Source organism: Trachemys scripta, chromosome 8, assembly GCF_013100865.1.
Source record: "Trachemys scripta elegans isolate TJP31775 chromosome 8, CAS_Tse_1.0, whole genome shotgun sequence".
Lineage (NCBI taxonomy): Eukaryota > Metazoa > Chordata > Testudines > Emydidae > Trachemys > Trachemys scripta.
Genome location: NC_048305.1, coordinates 2399782 through 2424690, shown reverse-complemented (window position 1 = coordinate 2424690; position 24909 = coordinate 2399782).

Below are 24909 nucleotides of genomic sequence, written 5' to 3'. Positions count from 1 at the left end.
GCCCTGGAAGGGTGAATTAGGCCAGGGGGAGAGGAGGGGGGTCCAATCAGTCAATTAAGTTGCAAACAAGGGGTGGGATTTAGGTGTGGGGATACAACTAATTAGAAGGGAGCTCACCTGTGAGGGAACAGGTGGGGCTTCTAGAAAGCCAGGAGGCTGCAGGGAGGAAGCTTGTGGCTTCTCTCTCTGACATAAGAGCAGGCAAAGAGACCCTCGAGAAAGCTTATCTAGCAGGCCTAAGGGAGAGAGGTCTGAGCAGGAAGTGTGGAGACTGAAAAGCTTGGGGGAAGCACCGTTCGAAGTAGTCCTGGGACAAGAGCAATAAGGCTGGTGTAGCCACAGACCTTAGCTGTTTGCTGTGGGGCACTGTACTGGAACCCAGAGCCAAGTGGGTGTGTGGATTCCCCTGTCATCCACTGCAGAGTGTATTGCATGGGGTAGGGAAGGGGAAGACTGCCTGAGTTGCTGCAGGAGTGCCATGGTCAGGGCAGTGGGTGTGAGGACTGCCTGATGCTGCTGTGGTGGTGGTTTTATACAGAGGTACTTTTAGGAGAGAGGGAGGTGTGGGAGCAGCTGGACAGTCTGCTCTTTGTCGTGGTCTGAAATTAAAATTAATTCTCGAGACAGTTGCTCTCTGGAAAACAGGTTTTGGTGTTGGGCTGAAATTCCTAGGAGACAGGATTGTCTTGCTGCGCATGTGTACGTACACGTACACACACACACACACACACACACACACACACACACACACACAGAGTCCTGAAGCATACAAATTCCACTGCATCACTGTCTCTTCCACTGTTCCTGTCTGGCTAGCTGTATATGCACAAAATAGTGCCTTGCGGTGTTATGGGCCATCTCATGATGGCTCATAGTAACTGTTCTATAGGGTGGAACACAATGCCCAGGTGTTGAGCCAAACCCTGCTTGCCTTAGTGCTGTGAAAAGTCCCACGGAACTCGAAAGGGCTAGTCACATGAAGGAAGTAAACCGGGTTCAAGCAGCAGGGGGTGCTTTTAATTATGCACTTTCAGCAAGATTTTCAGAAGTGACTAGCAATTTTGATTACCTCCATTTCTGGTTGCTCAGCTGGAGACCCCTCAAAAGGCCTGTTTTTTGGACAGGGCCGAGCACCCACCCTCTAAAAATCAAGTCCCTCCCAAAGGGGCCTTGAGCTGAGCAGCCAGAAACGGAGGCAAGCAAATGAGCTAGTCACGTCTGGAAATCTCAGCTTTCACCTTCTGTACTCCCAGTGCATTTGCACAAGTTCCTGTTTTCTGTCACTGATCAAAGATCCATTTTTAGATTTGTAGCTTTCCATGTGCCATTTTGGAAGAAAAGTGTGGAAATTATCCTCGTGACAAATGTGGATTTTTAATGGAGAAATGGCTAGAAATTCTGAAGTCATTAAAGAAAAATTAAGGTGCAATTAAGCAACTGTTTGGGGTAATTTCACAGAAGCACTTCATAAACAGAAGCCATAAAAGGGATAGAAAACTCTGACATTTATTTCCCTGCCGTTCTTGTAGATTGAAATATTTTGCCTCTTTGCTCTTAGACATTCTGGAACTCGGAGTACCTTTGATTCGTGCTTTTGTATGATATGCTGCCACCACTGCGCCAGTGGGAAGAGAGACTTTTGGAGGGCAATTTAGGGTACTTTGAGGATACATCAAGGAGCTATTGGTGTACATCAGGCACTGTGGTACAAGTCATGGGGGAGGGTTTAGAATTGTCATGGTCTCTTGTACATGTAGATGCTGAGGGCTGGATATTTACAATTTGAAGGTGGCATAGGCTAGAAGGCAGGTAGGACATTTGACTGAGCTTTCAACCACTACAAAGAAAGAATTGATATGGGAAGAAGTGGAAGGAGGCTTGTGTGGGGAGGGGCTAGGTAGGTAGTGGACTTCAAACAGGAAAAACTAATCCAAAGAGGGAGGATTTAGTGTACAGAAGAATGAAAGGCCATGCCATGCGCCTGTGTCCATCCAGAGGGTAATTATAATTCTCCTCTCCTTTTGCTATCTCCTTTTTTGGTGTTGCTATCTCTTGCAATTGTATAATTAGTCTTTTGCTCTGAGTCTTTGGTCTTTTTTTCGTAAAGCCACAGCTCCTAGAGTCTTGTGAATGAGAAAATTTCAGCATCCATTTAAAAACTAAGATTGTTTTAGTTCTCATGGTTGTGGAGAAAAGCCAGAAAACACGGCCCTTAATGATTAAAAGACAGCAGGACAAATAAAGATCCAACACTGAAACTGTGATTTGCGGGTTAAAAATCAATGATAGGTTTTTCTTAAAAAACAACATTGGGTCTCTTGATGGACCATCTCATTTCTGAATCTTTTCGGTGTCACATGTTCCAGTTTTCTCTGAAAACACGCGGTTTAGAAACATACTTGTGGTGTTTTTTAAATGAAACCTGAAATTCTTGGATTCACAAGGTTCCAGGATCTGCGGCTTTAAGAAGAAGATTAAATGTTGCACGACTCAATATAAAAGTTGGCAACACTGTCTTTGCTTCACTCTCCTTCTGTCCTTTGTCCATGTGCATAAGCCAGCAGCAGTGCTGTGACGTGACTAGCCCTACTCCCACAGCTGAGTCCTGAGTGAGCAGAGAGGAACATCTGGCCTCTCCACCCTACCACCGTGACTAGTTAGAGCGCTGTAGGGGAAATTCCCACCTCAGGCTGGCCGCAGGAAGTCGATCTCCCAATGCGGGAGGGGAATGTCACGCCTGAAGGGGAGCTCAGTTGTGCTCAAGCATGGACATAAGATTGGTTACAGGATACCTGGTCAGCTCTGGGTCATTGGCTAGCTGGAAGGAAACGGGGTCTGAGCTGCAGGAAGACACGCATAGTGATGCAGCAAATTGAATATGAGCTCAGGACTGGGAGACTGGCTCGAGGAGAGTCCAGGTCCACATCAACAGCCAGCCTGATGGGGAGCTCCGTCCCCAGCTGAGGAAGCTGTGAACAGCTCCAGGAACATAAAGACAGCTGCCTGCTGAGGTCAAGGTGCGCCTATTCTGCTCGGGTGGAGGATGTACCTTTTCAGATCCTCTCTGCCCAGCGAAACTGGCTGGGTTTCAGGTGGCTCTGAGGAAACACACCAAGAAGCCACCAGGCCATTCTGTCAATAGCCTGGTGCTGTTATAATCCTTTCTCCCTGATTATCCATGCAATGACTTCTGAATGCATCGTGTTCTTGGGGGCTGGTAGGTGAAGCAAGAAGGATGAGAGTGCCCGGATAACGCAGTGCTGGGGTTGTACAAGAAGCTAGATAAAGACATGGGTAGAGCGTTTGATGTCAGAAGCCAACATCTGAGTTTGATGATCGTGTCCATATAGGAGGTGAAGGGGCTGCTCCTTATATACAAAAGCTTTTTAAGGTTTGTCCTATGTACTTTAAGGTCTAACTCCTAAACCCAAAGTAGTCAGTGGGAATCTTTCCATGGACTTCAGTGAGCTTCGGAGCATGGTCTCAAAGACTACCCTTCTGCTACAGGCTTACCCAGGCCATTGAGATTCACGGCACTGCGGGAGCTAAAGTCATTAGATGTGCCAATCTGGCCTCCGGGAGCAGAGCTTTCGGCAGAGGACTGTTGACTTAGGCACTTCCTCTTCTCCCTTGGTGCAACAGGACCTGAGTTTTCTGGTCTCTAGAGTAGCTTGCAAACCCTGTGAAGATTTACATACTTCCTCTGGCGGAATACCTTGAGTAAAAGTCAGCAGGCTGAAGGGGAAGGTTAAGATGGCTACTGAAAGTCTTGTGCCTTTTTAAAAACTGAACTGAATCTGCACTTGCAACCTTGCGTAGGTACATTTAAAAACAAAAATAAACACAATCATGCAGGGATAATAAGTACCGATGCCATCAGAAGAAATCTCACCATTTTAATAAGGTTCCCAAGTTAGTGTAACATGACCTTTAAAGCACCCTGCAACAGCATGGCATGCAAATGGTGAAACCATTAGGTGCATACTTGAAAAGAATGAGGAAGAGCCAAGAAACAATGGAACTAGTAAATATATAACAAAACGCTTCAGCTCTGCAGTATTTTTTTTTAATATATTAAAAAATTGCAGAAGAAACAGATGTATCTGCCTAGAAGTTAAATACACATCTGTTAAGGATGCTCTTCTCATATTCAGGGTCAGAAAAATATGTACAAATGTAGCACCTTGCTGATTGACAGAAAATCCTCAGTTCTGGCACTGGGAAACTTGTTTTCTTGACAGCACTTTGTTTTAAGGCTAGAGGCAGAAAAATGTCTTCTGCTTGTCCTTAAACTGGAAGGCCCTTTGTTCAGGATACTTATACCATTTGCAGATAATGATGTGCATTGCAGTTTCAGCTGTCTGCATATGCATTTTTATGTTTTTTTATGACAGCTCTGCGTACTGAACTAAAAGGCCATTTAGAGCTGTCAGGAACTGACAAGCATTACCCTTTACATTTACAATTCTGTTAGCATGCATTGTCAGGTGGGTTATCCGTTCCACCGACATATGATTTTCTTTGAAACCTATGTATGACTTTAATTTAATACAGCAGTCTCCAAAAAAAAGGCCTTATTAAGATTTCCTTTTCCATTTATCTTTTACTTTTCCCCCTTTTTATGTGGCTTTTTTCTTTTTCTTTACTCCTTTTACAGTTCCGTAAAGAGAAACCAGGAGAGAGAACTCTTACCTGGAACACTGCCGTGTGTTCTGGCATGGCACTGCATCCTGTGAGGTGGTATGAAAAGGAGTGGATTTTTTTTAGTCCATTTACTTTAAAAAAAAAATGCTACCAGTATGTTACAAATATTGAACCAGCCTATGAAAGTAAAATGAGCAAAATACCTGCAATTTGCAATAGTGACATGAGCTATAATATTATAATCCTCAGCTAACAGCTGCCTGATCCAGTAGGATCTATTTCTATCCCCGTGGGCCAGTTTCTGATACATTGGCTCCTGTTGAGTAGCCTCTTACTCCCCAAACAACTCCACTGATTTATTTTCTCTTAATTCAGGTTATTTTCTGACCATAGCACCATTATTTACCTTCAAAGGTCCGGAATCAGCTGTGATATACACATTATGCAACCACATTTTGGCTTCAAAGGAGCAAATCTGTGAAGAATTTGACCCTAAGTGTGTTATGGAACACACTGATATTTATTAATTGTATAACAGTAGGACCCAAAGACCCCAGCTGATAGTGGGTGGGGAGGACAGACCCTGTGCTAGGCAGTCCCTGCTCTGAAGAGCTTACAGTCTAAATAGACAAGATAGACAAAGGTGGGGGAGGCACAGGATAAAGGCACTTGCCCAAGATCACCCAGCAAGCAGTTGCAGAGCTAGGACTAGAATTCAGGTGGTCTTGACTAGAGCTCTGGGAATAACTTTTTTTTTTTTTTTTGCTCACTCAACTGAAATTGAGGGGAGAGGGGATTCATTTCAGGTCAGCCCAAAACCATTTAAAAAAATTATGGTGCACTGAAAGAGTTGAAGAAAATTCACTTTGGGTCAAATGAAACCTTTTGTTCAATTTAAAAAAATTAAAATAGAAAAAATTGAAATCAAAAGTCATTTTGGATTTTCCAATCCAATCTTTTCATTTTTAAAATATCAAAATGAAATGCAATTTCTTTCTTTCTTTTTTTTTTTTTTTTGACTGAACCAATTTGGCAAATTTAACATGGATTTGCAAAAATGTTTTGGTTTTTCCAAATCTGTGTGTGAAGGGGGGAGAGGGGGAAAGAAGTAAGTTCTGGTTGAATATTTGGCCAGCTCAATTCCTCTCATCTAGTCCAGGCCTCTCATGTGGAGAAGGAGAGGTAGGACATTCCAGTGACAATTAGGGGAACAATGTCCATGTAATCTTTAATATGTATTTAAGTGCTGATAGTATGTTCAGTATATCTCAGGACACAGCAGAAGATACGTTCCCCAGAGCTTATAATCTAAATAGCCTCCTCTGATCTAAACACACTTTCTGGAATGAATAGACTGAGAAGATTATTATTTAGGTCTATGTTAGACTGACTTGCACTACTTAAAAATCTAGTCTTCAGTACTGAGTGGCTGAAAGACTGGATAGTATTAAAAAATAACTGGAAGATTGTTACCACCAGAGAGCTACAATTTTCTTCTTTGATTTGTCCTGTTTTATACAATTCAAACTGAAGATTCATCAACTCAGCAAACCCATTTATTTTTGGTAGATCATATAGATAGATGTGAGTAGATGCCTTTTAGTTCAAGAGGGCACCATAAGAATTAGAGATCTGAGTTGGGAGTTCTTCAGAGTAAAATAAGATGTGGTATTAAATACAAAGCTTAAGACTGATTTCTTTCTATCCATTGTATAAAGGCAAACCCTAAACATTATCTTAAAACAGCTGCTGTGTGCATATTAGTGATAAATCTGAATCTATTTCCTATGCCCCCTAAGCTCCTCATCTATCTTATACATTTGCTATATGCACACATTGCTTATACAAGCAGACACAAACTCACTGGGGTTATCTCTATCTGCACAGCAACCATCCATTTGTAACTTTCCGGGACCTCCAGGCTCACCAATTACAGTTGATCTCCTAATATATCACTCTTTTATTCTGTAATTGTTTGTTTTACAGATTGTGTAGACTTCACATTTGTGAGGTCTCGAGGGCTGATCCTGCTTCAATTGATTTCCATGGTATAAACTTCAGTGGGAGAAGGATCAAGACCTAAGCTAATAAAGATAAAATAAGTATCCTCCAACTTTATCCCAAAGGTGTAAATTGTCAATGTAACATACAGAAAAATGCAGTTGTGCTGTTCCCATTAAACTAACTTCGTTCCCACCACACTTTATGCTCAAGCTGCACTGGAGGAAAGAAGACCCTTTTGAAAAGTCCTTCACTCAGGTTTGTTTATTCTCGGTGTGAGTGAGACACCCCCTGCCCCAGTCTCCTTCCCTACCGCCTGGCCTGTGGCTTACTGCTCTGAAAGAAGAAGAAAAGATGAACACAGTCATTCATCTCCTCCTCCTCTTCTGTCACTAGTTAACATTTTGCCCTAACCTGGAATACCCTCCTGGGACCAATTACACTATTCTAATGCAGGCACTCACCAATAACTACCTTTAAAGGATTTGTTTATTCTCCTCATCTACACTTTGACCTCATATCCGATTTCTCTTCCTTGCAAATTAAGGAAACTGCCCATTCATGCGTTGATCCCTGTGTGATACAGTTGAGTGTAGACCAAATTCATCCTGTGAGTAAGTCTGTTCCGTTACCCTAGGATGCAGCTACTGAGGCTACTCCACCTTAAATTTTGGCTCTAATCCTGCCATAGAAATTCACTGTCCTTTCATTTTGTGCAACGCTTTCTCCCCCAAATTGTGGTGATTCTGAAAACTAGCAAGTTTCATCCATGAAAAAACCTTTTTTGCTGTGAATCCTTACCCAGTTCTTGACTGAACTATTTAGAACAATCTACACAGGTGACCTGGATCTGCATTAGGCTGGGCTTCAGAGCTCAGGTTGAAAGACCAATCAGGACTGGAGCGCAAGTTCAGGTTTTGAGGGCACCAAAACCTTGCGATTTGCTCTCCTAAGATCTCCAACTTCAGACTGCACATGAACCAGGTTCAGCTAAGAGGGTCCTTTCAATATGGATGTGACTGAACAAAAAGTGTAGGATTAGTTTGGATTCCTACACTGGAGTCTTACCCCCTTCACCCTACCGCCACCCCTGGGAATATAGGGATAGTATAGGGTTTGAGATTCCTCTTACGATAATTAGTGAAGTGATGGATCCTATCAACAGAAGAGCCTGAAGATGAAGAGCAACTACCCTGTGGTAGATCACAACACAGGGTGGACAGGAGATGTGCAAATTTCCTCATTACTAGCATATGCTGAGTTTCAAATGCATTATTTAAACAGTTACCAGGCATGTTGTATATTGAAGACTGTGAAAACAGGGATCTTTACATTCTCAGGTGATTTCCTGGTCTTGCTTGTGGGCAGGGAACTCTGTAGGGAAGCATGACATCAGAAACCGTCTCAGCCTAGAATGAGGTGGAGTCACGTGTGCATCTGTGTTTTAGGGAGCAGCCTGCTTTGTCTAGCATCTTCTTAGAGCATTCGCGTACAAATACAGTACTGCTCGAGTCTCTGAATATAGGTTGCAAAATTTTCCTCCTTTTCATTGATGGTAATTGTTCATATTACGCCATGTAGACATTTGTTCGTTACTTTCTCTTTATTAAATACCCCAGCCTCATGGGCAGTTTTCTGTTATGTACCTGGCAAACACACACATTAAATAAAAACATAAATACTCTTTCTGGAAGGTTGCAAGGGATACTAATTAATTTATTTCTTAATTCAGAACCATAACACACGAGAACCCTAAAACAGAGAGACAAGCAGACCTTTCCCTAAGGCAGAGAGGCACAACTCACACCACCTTACTCTTGCCTGGCTCCCTGCAGGCTGACACGATTTGCATGCATTGCATACCACCCAACAGAGCTTTGTGCATGCAACCAGGAGCAGGAAAACCCTTGAGAATTTAAAGTGATAGATCACTATTTTAACCTCTTTCAACATACCACAAGGGGGAGAGAGGGTTGCACTAATACAGAATAAAACAACATAAAACTATTGTTGTGCGCAGAGTTATAATGTTCAGCATACTTAAGCTATGTCTACATCATGGTGTGGAGGACAGGCACTACACCTGTAGCGACGCACTGCAGCAAAAGGCTTCAGCAGCACGACAGTGCCGGAGCCTTTCCCCAGTGCCAGAGCCTTTCCCCGCTGCTGGCGTCTTCTCCTGTGGAGGGGAAAGGCTCTAGCAGTGGGACACTGCACTGCTAAAAATATCAGTGTCGATGGGCAGGGACAGCTTGGGCGAGTGAAGAGTGTGTACATACCCACACCCTCAGGCGTGTCTTTACCCTGCCTGCCTAAGCCAAGCCTCAACGGCTGCACTACACACGAGGCAGGCTATGCAGGTATGTACTCTGTATGCAACCTAAGGACATCTGCAGATGTCCGTACCTTTAAATGTTCCAGCACTGGTCTCTAGAACTAAAGTGCCATTTTCCTCTTTAAAGACAGGTTTAGTTTAGAGCAGTGGTTCTTAACCTTTACTGCAGCCTGCACCCCTTTTGGTTCTCAAAATATGTTCTCGCGCCCCTGCTCAAAAATCGTTGAAGTAGGTCAGTTCTTTAAACTTAGATATATCGTAACTATATATATAAATATATATATGCCACATCATCATCTGCGAATGTGTCAAGAAATACCCCGCAGTGTGGTGGTACACGGTATTTTGTAGCGAGATAATTTCACTACAATTAGCTTAAAAACGTGAAAATTTATTTTGTTTGTATATTACAGTCATCGTTAAATGTATAATGTTAATAAATACATAGGTTTGATGAAACAAAGTAGTTGTACTTACATGCCTCTGCTTGTGTTTTCTAAAAAAAATCTGGCATGTCTCATACCCCCAGAAAGGGCACCTCACACCCCTTGGGGTTGTGTGCACCGCAGGTTAAGAACCACTGGTTTAGAGCAATGAAACCCTCTCTGAACCATGTATTTGTGTATTGCAGCCTGAGCTCCTCCCCCTTCCTCGTTTATGTGGTGTGACTGGGGAATCAACACGGGCTAGACAACTTCAGTACAAAATGCAAAATGATTTTTCAGCATCCCTTTTTAATTGCTGTTTAAAGAAGTTATTAAAGCCAAACTGCTCAAATTGGTTAGATAGTAACTAGCACCTAGAGGCCCCATCGAGCTCCGTTCTGTACAGAGTGTAAGAGACCGTTCCTACCCAAATCGCTCACAATCTAAGTCCAGGCACAGAGAGAGGAAATAAGTTGCCCAAGGCCACCAAGACAGGCAGGAGTAGAACCACTGTCTTCTGACCCTAGGCCAGTACCCTATCCACTGAACTACACTGCTTCTTGTTAACCTGTTGCCTAAAGCACCTAGGCCAGTCATTTGAGTTAAGGCTCCCACACTATTTGTAATTCGGCGCCCTTGTTCCAGACGGGAAAAATTTAATATAAACCTCACTCTGATATGTCTCCAAGATGTCTGTAAATTTTGGCCTAGAGGCTCAATGTGGCAAACTAAGGGATGCTGAGAAAGTCTGAACTCAGAATTTATTAGTACCCTACAATAAATAGTGCAATTGACCTGCATGCAGCTGCATGCGTTGTGATATGAGGGCATCTTTGGCCTAGGAACTGGACTGAGACAATTAACATTTCCCATGAGGCCAAGCTCTACTCAAGCGCTGAAGAGTCTCGTGAAGACTCCCTGTGACTGGACTCCCACTGACACAAAACTCCATCATAACAGACTTTAATTTTAATAGCATCTCATTTTTTTTACAATTCTAGCCGCATATGAACTATGGCAAAGAGATATACATGTAAATGGCTATACAGTATATAATGTATGATGGGTGTGACAGTCATAAAGGTCCTTTCTCTTAGAGATACCAAGGATCACAGGAATTGACAGTGCAGATCAGACCATCTGTCCATCTAGTCCGGTGTCCCGACTCTTCCAGTAAAAAGTGCTAGATGCTTCAGAGGAGGGTCTAAGAAACCCACAATGAACAATTATGGAATGACATGCTTATGGGAGAGATTTCTTCCCTGCCCAGGCAGTTAGTGGGATGGCTTGTGTCCTGAAGCAAAGGTTTATATCGTTATCATTTTTAATTGTTTAGTTTTTATTTTTTCTGTATGGCAGTAGTGCCTAGAGGAGGTCTTTTCAGGTCAAGGGCTCATGAATCTAAGCACTATACAACATATAGCAAATAACTGTCCCTGAATAATGAAACTAGATGTTCTCTGTATCCATACTATCATCAATACATATTCATCATATGGCCTTCCTCAGGAGTTGGCTTTCAGCAGGGTACTGCCATCCATCTTGTCCCTTCTCTAGAGGGTCCATGAGTTTACCAGCAATTGCGAACCTGAAGTAATGAGTTAGCTAATCCCCTCCTGATTACAGACTTTCTTAACCCAGTTGCCTCTGCCCCACCACTTTGGAAAATACACATCTGAACAATTGCTTCACAGCATGCAGGTATTTTCTACAGAGCAGTAATGGTGGGAGTGCCTCAGTGTTTCTGAACATTTATGGATGGGCTCAAACTGGAAAAAACAGCCATGCTGATGTTCGATCAGCGTGGGAGCCTGCTTTCTTCTGTACAATGTTGAGCTGAATAAAATGCTGAAGTGGTGATTGCCACTTGTTAATATATAATTCTTGCTTGAAGTTAGATGGTTTTTCTCTTTTTAAGGAGAAAGGATTTTCATCTTCACCCTGTTAGATCTGTTTGTTGCCAGCCTCTAAGAAGAGGCCTGCCCCTTTTCACTGTTTGTTGGATTTGGTTTCTGCAGCGCCCCCAGAGCCTGTAACTAAGTTTATATAATTACTGTCGCAGAAGTTGGTATTTGACAATTTAATAACATATCATCACAGTTTAAGAAAAGACACCAGACTTACCACTTTAGGCAAGCAGTGCTGTCCGTGTTCCTTGAAATAAATTTTACTTACGGTTATGAAATATCATTAGAATGTTGGATACAAATGACTGGGTCCCAGTCTATTCCACTGCCAGGTCCTTGTAAATGCACCCACCTGACCATCTTTTTCTTTTCCTGTATTATTCCTATTTGGTAATCTTGCTTTTGGGAGAAGGAAGGGAATCATCATCTAGAATTGTTTTTCCTTCTGTAAGTCACTCAAATACCTCTGCGACGAGTGCTATATGAATACTGAGATAACATCTACCCCATTTATGGCCCTGATCCAAAGCCCATTGGAATCTTTCCATTGACTTCAATGGCTTTTGGATCCGGCTTTGTATTCTCATTTGAATAAATACATGAGATTTAGCCAGTTTTCACTCTGTTATTAAGATAAAACTCTCTCATTTGTGACACCAGAAATATGGCAATCAAGTGAACTAGCAGCACCGTGTTAATTCATTTAATAAAGAAAACTTTCAAAGGATAATTGAAGCTGAGCCTTCATTCTCTTTATTATCCTTAAAACATGAAAGAAACAACAATGTCGTTTTAATACTCTGTGTTAGAGCTGGTTGAATAATACTTACTGAGCATGTTGTTCAAATAGTCAATGGAACTTTTTGTTGTTGAATATATTAGTCATCAATTTTTTAAACAAAATCAGCCATCTCTACAGCTGATTTAAATGTTTGTTGAACTGACTATTATTGTAATCCAGTTAATATTCCCAGTATTAAATAATAAAATCTATTTTGTGGTATTCAACTAGTGCTATTTTATATGTACCCTATACCATTTGATTGGGAAAACACAATAAGGTAAATAAGAAAATCTTGAGGATACAGAAATAATAATGGGATAGTATAGAACATGCATTCATCGATAGGGTAGTGATTTTGCCACTGTAGGCTCAAATCCTGCAAACAGTTATGTACTCGCTTGGTTTTATGCACATGAACCATCCCATTCAAATTAATAGCACCACTCATGGGCATAATATTAAGTAGGTGGCTAGCCGTTTGCAGAATTGGGCCAATGGTGAGTACCTTGCAACTTGTTTGTGCATTTCTGAGAGTTGGAACTGGTCAGAAAATGGGTTTTTTTTCCCCCCTGTGGAAAACTTTGATGAAAACAGATAAATTCCTTCTTTGTCAATTTTCAGCAGAAATTTTTGACTTTTTGTTGTGGGGGGAGTGGGGAACAAACTGAAAACTGCCTAAAAAGGATCAGACAGCTGGCAGAATAATCTTATACTCGCTCATTTTTTCTCATTGTCATTTTCACTGAGCCTTCTCATCCACTACTTCCCTGTCTTGAACCTGAATTTCAACCCAATCAGGAAAAGGAAGGATTTGAATTCGCAGCTTCGAAACACAACCAACACAAACAAGCTCCATAATGTTACAACCAGTCAATATCAGCAACACAAACCGTTTTAGACATGTGAAGTCTGACACACATGAAGTCCTGCTGCATTTGTTAAAGCACCTAAGTTGCTCATTTCTCAAAAGCCAACTGAATTGTTTTTTCTGTGTGAAACTTCAAAAGATTCTGAGCATCAAAAGCACAGACAGTGAATGATTATTTAATAGGGTTACACATTAAATGATGTGTACTTCCACAGCTTGTCAGAGCAATTAGAATCACGAGTGAGATGGCTGGAGACCCCTCCAGTCCTACAATGAAATTGGCATGATGCTCAGAACAGGAATTTGGAGGTAAGGCTCCTCAGGGGAATCTCTTCAGGAATGTAGATGGATGTTCAGAGTTACAGTGGAGTTGCACACGTTATTTATGCTGCTACCAGGGGAATAATGTGGTCACTAATATGTGCTAGGGTAGAGTTACTAACTTTTTTAAGGTTGTCTTCACTGATAAAAAGGGCGTGTTACTTCAGGATAACTAATCCACATGAACTATCCTGAGGTAAAAACACAATGAAGGCAAGGGACTTCGGTTTTACTGTGAGATAAACTAGATGAGGTCAGCCCTGAACTCTCACCTGAGTAAAGCCTCACAATAAAACCAACGTCCCGTGCTACCATTGTGTTTTATCCCTCAGGATAGCGCAAGTACATTAGTTACTCTGAGGTAACGTACCCTCTTTAGCAGTGAAGAAAAAGCTTATGGTAATTAAGCCACAGGCTCAAGGTTGGCCCAGCAGGAACTGAGGCCCCAGTTCAGGGAAGCATTTCTATTCAGGAAGGGCACTTAGCTTTAAGCTTTGCTTCGTCCCAGTGAATTCATGAGGGCAGGTATAAGAATTTGAATAGACTTGACTAAACTAGTCTCCCCTGATTTGAGTCTGATATAGCAATAATCTACACACAGTTGAAAAAATTGGCTCTTTATTCACTTTTGTGTGTCACTCTTATGTACTCACCTTCAGGCACCAATCTCATTACTTTTCTCTTCCAAATTGGTTGGTCCTTGCTAGCCCATCAAATTCAGGTAACTCTCACTGCAGGCTCTAGGAGTTCTGTGCAGGGGAGTCTTTGTAGGGCCATTGAAAACGTTACAAACAGTGGCCAAACATGAGCTTTGAAACTTATCTTGTGGCACTTTAACCAGGTTTTTTCCTCAGTCTTCCAAGTTAACCGTTTAGAACAGGGAATGCATTAGTGTGGGCATTGTATGAGCATGCTGCTTTATTACTTAGCTGATATTAGAGCAGAGGTTCATAAACTGTGATCTATGCTTTTGTTTATTTGTGTGACAGTAGTGAACCATATAATGTACATACACCTTGCAGGATTCCTAAAGTGGAAACTGAGTTAAAGAGAATGGAGAGGATGGGCATAATTGAGAAAAGCTCTGAGCCAACAGCATGGTGTGCCCTAATGGTACCAGATATAAAGAATGGAAAAGTACGAATCTGTGCAGATCTTAACAGACTTAATGAAGCAGTTATGAGAAAAATGTATCCTTCCAACACTGGATGACTTCCTCCACAATGTGAAAGGAGCTACAGTATTCTACAAACTGGATGTCTCGAACAGATTCTGGCAAATTCCTTTAGCCAAAGAAAATTCTAAATTTACTACATTTATCATACCTTTGGGGAGATTCTGCTTTGACAATTACCTTTTGGGATTACCAGTGCACCTGAAATTTTCCCAAAAAAGATGGCAGATTTGTTAATGAACACAAATGGAGTTGTGGTTTTCATGGACAGTATTCTGATATGTGGATATTCGATGGAAGAACACAACATGGTGTCAGAAGTAAATTAATAACAGAAACAGAAGGGACAAAGCAACAAAGATTGCAAGATCTCATCAGTTTGACACTCTTCAATGCCCCAGAGAATGTGAGCTTTGACAAACCTTTAGAATGACAGACTGAAAATAGGATTTTGCAAGATTTCACATTGCTACCAAGCTCCACAAAGAAACTGGAGATATACAGGTATCTTTAATTTATGCTATGGGAAAGCAGGCAGAGCATATCTTTAGAACATTTGATTTTACTGAAGACAGTCACGAAGATGACTGTGAAAGGGTTCTTGCTATGTTTGATGCATACTTTATAACTCAGAGAAATGTGGTTTATGGCAGAGGATGTTTCCACCAGAGACTTCAAGAACCAGGGGAAAATGTTAACTGTTTTATAAGAGTGCTGCATACATTGGCTGAAAACTGTGATTCTGGGGAATGCAAACCCACCAAAAAATATCAGACAGGTTGGTTACTAGAGTTAACAGATAAAACCCTTTCACAGCAGCTATAATCGAAGAGAGACTTAACCCTAGCCACAGCTATCCAGAGAGCAAAGTAGTCTGAGCTGGTGAAACAGCAAAACCAAGAGCAAGTTGACAGACTAGAAAAACCAGAAATTAGCTTAGGGCATGGCTACACTTGCAGTTGTAGAGCGCAGGGAGTTAAACCAGCCTTCGGAGTCCGCAGCAGGGAAAACGCTGCCGAGTGTTTACACTCTCAGCTGGAAGCACACTGGCGTGGCCTCATTAGCAGCTCTTGCAACATCACAGAGAGCAGTGCATTGTGGTAGCTATCCCAGCATGCAAGTGGCTGCAACATACTTTTCAAATGGGGGTGTGTGTGACAGGGAGTGTGTCGTGTGTATGTGGAAGGAGAGAGTGGGTTTTGGGGGGGCTGAGAGCGTGTCAGCATGCTGTCTTGTAAGTTCAGACAGCAGCAGACCTCCCTCCCCCTCTCCCGCATCTCTCTCTCACTCACTCAAAGCAAGCAGCATTCCTTTGTCCCAGAGCAGATAAGCAGCCAGCTGTCAGAAACGGAGCTTTGAAAGGGGATAGCCACATTCTTACAGCATTCCTACAGCGAGTTCAAACAAGAGTGGCCACTTGACTTAAGGGGATTATAGGACGTTGCCGGAAGCAAATCAGAGCGCAGTAATGCAACACCTCGTTCACACTGGCACCGCGGCGCTCCAGCGGGGCCGCAGCAAACATTATTCAACTCACCGAGGTGGAGTACCAGCAGCGCTGTAGGTGCAGAGTCAGAGCGTTCTACGTGCCTTGCCAGTGGGGACGGGGAGTGAGCTAGGGCGCCTGGGGCTCCTTTATTGTGCTGTAATTCGCAAGTGTAGCCAAGCCCTTAGATACTGTAAATGGATACCTGAATGTTAAAAGTCATTACCATAAAACCCCAGAGGCAAGGAGAGAGAGCTCCCAGGCTAAGAGGGACAAATTCCAGCCTACATGCACAAAGTATAGAAAAAAATCCTATTAGATGATGCATGTCCAGCTAGAGGCACACAGCATAATAAATGCATGAACTATGGACCCTGTGCAGCTGTTTGCTGCACCAAAGCCGCCAGGGAGCTACCTCGTATTACAGGCAATCAAGAGCCATTGTTTCTGGGGTCTATCATTTGTGATGACGTAAAGCCTTCCTGGAAAATGAAACTTAATATTCATGAAAAGATTACTGACTTTAAAATTGACTCAGGTGCTGATGTTACAGTCATCTCAGAGACTCACAATCGCCTTCAACCCCTCCCAGAGCTGAAGTCACCTGGCACAGCTCTGACTAGCCTTGGAGATATTCTTAACTACATAGGCCAGAAACACAGAAACATAAGAACAGCCATACTGGGTCAGACCAAAGGTCCATCCAGCCCAGTATCCTGTCCTCTGACAGGTTTCAGAGTAGCAGCCGTGTTAGTCTGTATCCGCAAAAAGAACAGGAGTACTTGTGGCACCTTAGAGACTAACAAATTTATTAGAGCATAAGCTTTCGTGGACTACAGCCCACTTCTTTGGATGGCTTGGGCTGTAGTCCACGAAAGCTTATGCTCTAATAAATTTGTTAGTCTCTAAGGTGCCACAAGTACTCCTGTTCTTTTTGNGATCTCCTTTGTCCACATGCTTGTTGACCCCCTCAAAGAATTCTAGTAGATTGGCGAGGCATGATTTTCCTTTACTAAAACCATGTTGACTCTTGCTCAACAAATTATGTTCATCTATATGTCTGACAATATTGTTCTTTATTATAGTTTCAACCAATTTGCCCAGTAATGAAATCAGGTTTAGAGGCCTGTAATTGCCGGGATCACCTCTGGAGCCTGTTTTAAAAATTGGCATCACATTAGCTATCCTCCAGTCATCTGGTACAGAAGCTGATTTAACTGATAGGTTACAGACTACAGTGAGTAGTTCTGCAATTTCACATCTGAGTTCCTTCAGAATGGGTGAATACCATCTGGTCCTGGTGACTTATTGCTGTTTAATTTATCAATTTGTTCCCAAACCTCCTCTAATGATACCTCAATCTGGGACAGTTCCTCAGATCTGTCACCTAAAAACAATGGATCAGGTTTGGGAATCTCCCTCACAGCCTCAGCCGTGAAGACCGATGCAAAGAATTCATTTAGTTTCTCTGCAGTGGCCTTATTGTCCTTGACTGCTCCTTTAGCACCTTGATTGTCTAGTGGCCCCACTGGTTGTTTAGCAGGCTTCCTGATTCTGATGTACTTAAAAAAAAAAAAAGCAAGCTATTACTTTTTCAATCTTTGGCTAACTGTTCCTCATTCAGGCCTTCCTAATTGTATTTTTACACTTCATTTGTCAATGTTTAGGCTCCTTTCTATTTTCCTCACTAGGATTTAACTTCCACTTTTTAAAGGACACCTTTTTGCCCCTCACTGCTTCTTTTACTTTGTTTAGCCACAGTGGCTCTTTTTTGGTTCTCTTACTATGTTTTTTAATTTGGGGGATACATTTAAGTTGAGCCTCTATTATGGTGTCTTTAAAAAGTTTCCACAACTTACAAACACAAAAGCTACACATTCATAGAGCATGTGATCAAAGGATCAAAGACCGACTATCTTCTCAGCAGCAGCGTGGCTGCCAGGATGGGCCTAGTGAGAAAGGTGGAAGAACTCAATGGAGGATCTGATATTGGACCTCTGAAAGGAGATCCAATACAAATCAACTTAAGAGACCATGCTGAATCACACAATACGCAAACACCCGTACCAAACAACCTTTGGAAGAGACTAGCTGCAGATTTATGCAAATTCAGAGGACATCATTACCCGGTTGTCGTGAACTATTTTTCCAGGTATATAGAAATAGTGTACTTGAAAGACATAACATGTCATAGTGTTATCAAGATACTGAAGTGCACTTTTGCTCACTTCCATATTCCAGAACAACTAGTGACTGACAACGGACCACAACTTACTGCAGCAGAATTTAAGTCATTCTGAATGAAATATGGTTTTGGTCATATTACTAGCAGCCCACATTACCCACAAGTGAATGGAAAGGCGGAGAGAGCTGTACAGACAGCCAAGAAAATCCTTCAGTGGGAAGACCCATTCCTTGCTCTTCTGAGTTAGATCAATCCCAATAGCAGCTACTGTATATAGTCCAGCACAACTCCTGATGGGAAGACAACTCAGATTCTTTTCCAAAGTTGGAACAGTAGTTCTCCAAAGTGGCCAGACATGAAGAGAGTAGCCAAATTAGATACAAAAGCAAAAAGAGCCTACGAACACTTTTACAACAGAGGACACTCAGTTAGAAAACTGCTGGGTCTAGAGCCTGGTGACCATGTTTATATCCAACAAGATGGAAGGAAAAAATATTGACAACTCCAGCAGTCATAAAAAAAAAAAAGATTTCAGTGCGCAGATCATATGTGATAGTGGAAAGCTCAACAGAAACCATTGACCTCTACAGTTTGTTCCTCAGAAGGAACAATCAACAGAGCATTGAAGGATCATATGATGATCACATCTGGTGCGTATAAGCAAGCTCTGTGACCATCCCACTTTTGGTACAGAAGAACATGATAACAAGTAGCATCTCGAGTGCCCTACTAACTAAGATCGAGGTCTCTTTGTGCTAAGTACTGCCTGTAAACGTCATAAGAACCAGTCCCTACCTGCCCCAAAGAACTTACCCTTTAAAAGACAAGGCATGAGGGATGGAGAGAAAGGGTTGGAGGTGGTCTATAGAGCACTTGCTGAGTTGCTCAAAGCTGGCTGGTCTGATGATGCTTGCTATCCCTGTTTCCAATGGGTAAATTTCATTAAAAGGCAGCTGTAAATACATTAAATACTTTCCTAATACTACTTTTCCATGTGATCAGCTGCCAGTGTTGCCACAGGGTAGCTGATGAAGAATGTGAGAGGAGGTGATCGGTATAATTGTGAATAAGAGGGGAGGTCTGCACTGGATTCTCTCTCTATTAAGTGACCCATCCGATGGAACAGATCGAGAACCACTGTATTAGAAGACTTTGGCCTGGAAAGAGTTAGATGGAGCATTTGTCTGTTGGTTACTACTTCTTGATTACTTAAGAGCAAAAGCTTGGCTCTAGGTCTTTGCTGAGCAAATTATGTCATTCTTGTTCACAAAAAAGAAGAGCTTACAGTACAACTTCTCAATTAAAGCTGGTGGTTCAAAATTAAAAGCAGACGGGGCAGATGTGCCTAGAAGAAATTTATATCCACATCTTTTGGGAATCAGCTAATAGTTCTGCCAGGACTTTAAATCAGCTTTTCCTGTGTAGGCCTCAGTTGCACCACACCTATTTAGGCCACACTGAATGATGTGGAATTGAAATGTTACCAGATATTTCCTTCAGTTTGCCACGTGAAAAATGAAGGAAAATGTTGCTGAAGCCCAGAATTCCAGGGCTCCAACAACCATACAATATTACTCAAGATTTTACAGGGAAGGAGAGGGTGGGAAGTCCCAGTGACCATCATCAGCTTAATATGCCGACATGTAAAATACTAACAATTTGATTAGAACCATATGAAGCTGTAACATCCACTGTTACTGGCTGTTATTGCACAGATATTGCAAGAGGATAACCATAGATTTTTGTATCCCTCTCGACTACATTATAGTGCTTCTCTATTGTTCTGTACTAAACCTTTACGAGAGTGGGCCCAAAAAATGAAGGGAGCAGGGAATAACAATTTTCTGGGAAAATTTTAAAGCTGTGTATTTCCTTTTTTTAGGGTTCAAAACTGGGCCACTTTCTGTTTTACGCAAATGTTTGACATTTTTATCAATATTTTTGTCAATCATGTTCAATATTCAATCTTTTAGAATATAACTTTGATTTTAAAATATTTATAATGTCATTCAAACTCTTACAAACATTGGAAATTTATGAGGTGAACAATTTTTGCAAAAAGTTCCGTTTTCTATAATGCTTTTTTTTTTTGGTCAAAGTTTTTATACTACTTTTTTTTTATAGGCTCTGAACTTTACTGGGAACCATGGGTCGGGGGGGGAGGTAAAACATGAAATAAATTTCTATCTTATTGACTTTGGCATTTTACTTAGGACTGGTGAAGTCATGAATGGGATATTCAAAATGAGTGCAAATAAAAGAATTTTATGCTGTCATCCAGGTGAACATATTTTGTGCATCTATCCCATGTTACATAAAAATTGTTTTGCAACGGGTTTTAGAGGGGTTTTCTAAATGCTTTTTTGTTTTAAGTATCCTTCCGGTAAAGGCAGGTACCTTGGTCACTTCATGAGTCAGGGCTCAGAAGGGGAAGAAAGTAATAAATTTAAAACATATCTGAAAAATAACATGAAAAAGCTTCTTTATACAATACAATTATCAGATCTTTAAAGCCTGTTTGCTTGGACCCTAACTGGCATTCTCCCTTTTCTAATAATATAAAGTTTGATAAAATTTCTAGCCCTGCACTTTCTTGAGAATAAATCTGTTAGTGGTTCAGGAGTGAAACTAAATCCCATTATGGGCATCCGGCCAGTGTAATTTTGAGGAGGACCTTTTTTTTTTTTTGAGAACGGAAAAAATGAAAATTCTATTTTTGTTGTTGTTTCATTTTTATTTTTTAAATGGTAGCTGTTTGAATCAGCTGATGGGTTTGCAATGTTGGAAATGGCCCTGGGAGAGCGGGATTTGTGGGCAGAACACAAGTGGAGTGGGAAGAAGTGCATGTTAAATACAATTATATCACAGGGTATTAGTTTCTCATATGGCTGTCACCATGACAGTTGTGGTGTGCGTATGTGTCTCCACTATAACATCTCTCTCTAGCTTTAGCGAGACTCTAGCCACAGGGAGCTCCTACCCAACCCCTCGCACTCCCACATAGGAGGCAGCTGTAATATAGATGCCTATGTTCTGTTAGAGCATCTAGGAGTGCTCAGCACCCCAGAGGGGGCTGTCCGTGACAGGGTGGGGCCTGGCCTCTGTCCTAACTTCTCTGCTTACCGGCTTACTGCACACGAAGGAGCACGGGCTGCAGGAGAGCATGCTCCTGCCAGTGTCTTTGAAGGCAATCTGTCTTCTCCTGGTCTCTACAGGCGCAATGGCTCTAGCCAGCAGCACTTGTGTAGTGTATCACCCAGCTCAGCTTTGGTTCTAAGAACTATAAAGGAGCCCATAGCACCAGGCAGATTCTAGCCAATCTCGTAATGGGGCTAGAAGGAATCGTATACATGGAAGCAGAGTATAAATCAGAGCAACCCTGAGGCTGCTCTAACTGACCCCTAGGGGCAGGGCTGTCCTTTGCCAGGCCCCAGGATATGTGGGGTGCAAATATGACTTAAAACCACCTTAACTCTCCCCTCCACATCCCTGCCCAAAGCACAGTACTGGGGTGTCGGAGAATTTAGCGTGGTATTTTCAGGAGTCAGGTGGAGCCAATAGGTGGGAAGGTGATCTTAGCAGGGAAAGTTTCCTCTGAAAACACAGGACCCTGTATCCCTCCCAGCAGCTTTAGCTGTTTTCTGATCATATTATTCTCTTTGGTCTTCTGGGAGTGCCCCCACCATCATTAATCAAAGCCTCACGTTGCTTACTAGTACTGAAGTATCCTTGCTGCATCATCAATCATAAAAGCAGCAAAGGGTATGCTTTGGGTATCTAAATAGAGCGAGAGACAGCACAAAAAAGAGAGAAAGAAAAGGGCCTTAATTATCCAGGGGTCTTTGGTCTATCACTCACCTTGGAAACATCTCTACAGCTTTATTTTGGCTGCATCTCCTTTTAAATCCTTGTAAACAGCAGTTAAGCTAGCAACCTTCATTCTGCCGCTCAGGGTACCCCACTGCTTTTCAAGCTAGTATTTTAATAAGGCTTATTTTACAATTAAGGCACCATGGGCTTTAAATTACATATAACATAAAATGTGGAAATTGAAGCATTAAGTGTGTGGCTGCCTTCAGAGACTCCGCAGCTTTGTATTAAGCTGCTGACTGCACTGACATGAATAGCGACAGAAGACTATGGTTTTGGGCCACTATGTAATACAAGCCCCCTTTTCTCCTCTGGGAATGCCCCACGCTGTGTTTCTCTGAGGGATGGCAATAGATGCTTCTCACTGGCTCTAGGCTCATGTCTGGCCATTGCAACCTGCAGGCATGGTGGTGAACCCTGGAATTGCCCCAAAGCCCTCTGGCTTGGACAGTGGACTCAAGCACAGGTTCCGTCGCTGTGCTCCCATTAGCCCTCTTCATAGCTCCTTAGTTGTGTCTTGGTACCAACTCCTCCTCCGCCTCTTAAAGCTCAGTGGTTTAGGTTAAGCGCATTGCCGCTGCTGTGGTCTGCTGCGATATGGGGAATGACTCTCACTCCAGATGGTTGTAAAGGTTAACGAGGAATTTATGCAGAGCGATATACAAATCAGACTGTATCTTCTGGGTGGAAACAACAAACCGCCGGCATAAATTCAGCTTTCAGAACATATGTAGCTTGGTTACTATGGGAAAACATCACCTCTGCCTCTTGCTGGGGGGAGCGTTTAGCACCTAACATGAGGGGGGTTGAGTTGGGGGCAGGTCGCGCTCTGCTGCAATACAAATACATAGCAATAATTCCCTAACCTTAACACATTGCTCTCACCCTTCAAGTGCGCCAGAGCCCCCTTCAATGTACTGGGATGGGGAAGGGAGGGGACAAATGTAGCATTATACCACCTTTCAGCCCCCATAATCCAGGAGACAGTGAGGGGGAGTTCTCTCATGGACACACACAGCACAAGCTGTAGCAGCCAGGGTGCTGTTCCAATTTGCTTTGTCTTGTAACAGTCTCCAAGGGGCTATTATGCAAGGGCACCAATACCCAAATGCCCTTCTAGGACAGCTTTAAGTCCTTTTTCCACTACCAAAGCAGCCAAAGGGGACTTTTAGCTGAGGCAGGATGTGGCCCGTTGCATGTAGCCACCTATTATTCCAGAGGCACGTTAATAGGAAAGGAACAGGTATGCCTTTAAGGGTGCAGCCAGTTAAATAGAAACAGGTCTTTCCTTCTGAGCATCAGCCCCTCTATTCCGACAGACGAGCCAGTGAAAAGATCTCCCAGGAAACAACAGCCACCTTTGCTTTTCCAAAAGAAATTCTGGGTATAAACAGATCCACTACAATATTACAGCTGGCTGCAGGAAAAATCCCTACGCCATCAAAGAGTCAGTGCGCCCCGCAAATGCCATCCTAGTGGTCAAGCCTATGACAAGCCGGTAGGACCCTTCATGGCAATAAGTCACTGATGGTCCACAGGGCTCTTATCTCACTCTTGTTTATATACAATGCACAGATCCCTCTCCTGAAATGGAGTATATGAAACCCTCACTCAGCTACCTCCGTCAAGCCTCCCAGATGCCAAGAATCTGTTTTCATTATTCTTTATCTTCCCTTGACTAATATGTCAGCTCAAGGCATTCATCTACTTCCCCACTGAGTCGAAAGCTTGCCAATTCCTCCTAGGAACAGTGGTTATGAAGGCATGGCACTCTTCTTCTTTTTAGTTATAAACAGATCAAAGGGAGAGACAGTGCAAAGTTAAGAACTTCCTGTTCCTGTATTCGTGTTGCACTGACTAGCTGCAAGAGAAGAGGGAAGCCGTTCAATGTTCTCCGTTGGAGCTGGCCTCATGGCATGTTTCGCTGTGATTCTCTCTGGGGCATTACACACAAGAAGGTGGGGTCACCCCGTGAATTTAACCTCAGCTAAGGATTCTGTCTTCTCTGTAATGGTGGAGAAAGGAGCGGGATGGGTGTTTGTTTTACTAACCCTTACACCAGTTGTGAACCTGGTGGGAAACAGTCATCCCACGGAAATATAAATGTATTTGTTAATGCACATGGTGGTATGCAGCAGGAGATGAATAATGCTACATCTCATTATCTGCCAGGCTGGCTCTGTCTTTGTCACTGTTTCTCGACTTTTGTGCAATGTTTGTTCTTAATTCTCCTGGATGTTTCAACTCCTCATCTCAAGTGGTTTATTGAAATATTTACTGCTTATTCTGGTTTAAGGATCTTTTATTTATGACTCTCCCCTTTGTTTGTTCTTCATGCTGCAGAATGTGGCGGCTCAGACTTCTTGGTACATTTTTTTTAAGCAGGGTACAGACTATTGACCTCCGGCTGTTGGATTTGTTGGCAGAAGAGCAGGGGCTGTGAATAGGAGGTATTCAGTGCCAATGGCGATGTAGCTGGCACCTCCACAAACAAATCAGAAGTGACCAAACTGTTCAATGCAAGATTTCCCCTCTCCATGTTTCCTCAGGAGAAGATGAAAATAAACTGTAGGCAACAAGCAAGTGGGAATACAGTGGACCAGCTTCTCAGTTGATGTAAATTACCATAACTTCATTGACTTTGCCCATTTACATCACTGAGGATCTGGTCCAGTGACTACAAGTTCTAGGTTGACCCCTGGGACTTTTTCAACTCTTCTCCAACTAGCAGAGATCACATGCTGGAGCCTTCAAAACCAACCCCTCTTCACTTCCTCCCCAGTGTTTCTCCTCACCCAATGGGAAACGCAGCCATCACAGGGCCTAGTCCCCACTGAAGTCAGAGTGATGCCTATGCTTCATGCTGGCTGTCAGCACAGCAGAGAATTTCACCCCCAGTCTCTGATTCG